The sequence below is a fragment of the Triticum aestivum genome, chromosome 7B, assembly GCF_018294505.1.
Source record: "Triticum aestivum cultivar Chinese Spring chromosome 7B, IWGSC CS RefSeq v2.1, whole genome shotgun sequence".
Classification (NCBI taxonomy): domain Eukaryota; kingdom Viridiplantae; phylum Streptophyta; class Magnoliopsida; order Poales; family Poaceae; genus Triticum; species Triticum aestivum.
This window is the reverse complement of record NC_057813.1, coordinates 625958152-625959780: the sequence shown is the minus strand read 5'-3', so window position 1 is coordinate 625959780 and position 1629 is coordinate 625958152. Positions and strand designations below refer to the sequence as shown.

General features: G+C 43.7%; 1 long non-coding RNA gene across 1 annotated transcript; it reads left to right on the top strand.

The window, feature by feature from the left end:
• Positions 1–319: 319 nt before the first annotated feature.
• Positions 320–962, top strand: LOC123159197 (uncharacterized). The gene is made up of 2 exons (XR_006479567.1): positions 320–440; positions 613–962. It is a non-coding gene; the product is annotated as an uncharacterized lncRNA (long non-coding RNA).
• Positions 963–1629: the final 667 nt, after the last annotated feature.

Here is a 1629-nt window from a genome sequence, read left to right as displayed (position 1 = left end):
GATCTTCCCGTCCAAAGAATATGATACTCTCCATAAATTAACGCATTTTTTTGAAATATACCGGTTTGATTAGATTATTCCAAGTTAATCAATGAGAAGGGGCGTAGGCAAGGAGGCGAACGTAAAAACTCCTCTTTAATAGTAGAGATACATAATGTTTGCGTATTTGTGAAAGAAAAACAAAATCTTGACATTAAAAGTGCCAAGATTTCGGCAATCAATCTTTGGATTTTGATTAATGACGCGCTTTTATTTCAAGTGTACGCACGGATTGTTGAGTATGTACTATAAAACGAGGACACCCCCTGCGGGGTTACGAGCAGCAGACGAGCACGCCTAGCACTGTCTCACTCCCTCCATGGCCAGGTCCATGAACACCTTCCATACAGCAGTGGTACTCTCAGTGCTTCTTCTCATCTGCTTTGCTAACCACGGGCAATGTAAGTACCCACAGCTAGCTAATCACCAGGCCTATTGCCAAACCTCAGTTAATTTGTCTTCCAAACCATTTTTTTTCTTCGGATTGGTGCATACGGTTAATTCGCCAAGTGATCGTACCCTAGAGTCGAAGACTAACATGAACATTGGCGTTCTTTTTCTTCTGTTCCACAGGCAGAAACTTGGAGCAAGTCATGGAAAACGGCAGCAAGATCCACTTACCATACGGGCTCTGCGAAGCTAGAACCTGCGTGGATATGCCGGATTGTTACTGCTGTTTGATAGACAACACCTGCCACCCTTCGAGTGAAACGTGCATTAAAGCCTGTCAAAGCTCTTTCTCTACACGTGTTTTCCGCAGCCCTCCCATCTAATCTTTACATGCATTGCATGACTTAATTCTGGAATAATGTGTAGTTTTTATTGCTCGGTTGCTCCACGATCCGAGTTTTTGAGTGTTGAGAATTGAAAGGTTTCTGTTGCGTTCCTCATCACAAAATAATTAAATATATGTTGTGTTAATCTATATTCATTGCCCACTGATTTATTTTCTCTTTTATCTTTGTCAAAAAGAAAACCCTGAATCTAGCACGCGTATGTTCTCTTCGTGAAACTACAGCGCGACCAGGTCCAGCACCATCCGATTGGGCATGCATTTGTGTGCACCTAGCCTGATGATAACGCCGGGACGAGGCGTACAGGGAGTTGGTCACGCATATGGGCCATCGCAAGTGAAATCTAATTTAAACCGTATGGGAGAGTATTTTTGGCCCTGTAAAGACTGTGGTGGCAGTGCTTGGTCTTGAGTACCTGAGAGAGCCAATTGCCGTTGATACAGACAATTTGTCGGTCATAAATGCCGATAGGGGCTTCCCCGGCATGCTTGGTAGTATAGATTTTATGCATTGGAGGTGGAAGAATTGTCCATTTTCTTGGCAGGGCAGTATAAGAGGCACGTGAAAGGTGTCACTGTTATACTAGAAGCGGTGGCTTTACAAGATCTGTGCATATGGCATTCTTTCTTCGGCATGGCCGGTTCTTACAATGATATCAGCGTGCTTCAGCGTTCTCCGGTGTTTGCAAGGCTTGCAGAAGGCCACTCCTTAGAGGTCAACTTTGAGATCAATAGCCACCATTACAATAAGGGATAATACTTAGCTGATGGTATCTACCCTCAATGGTCAACTTTTA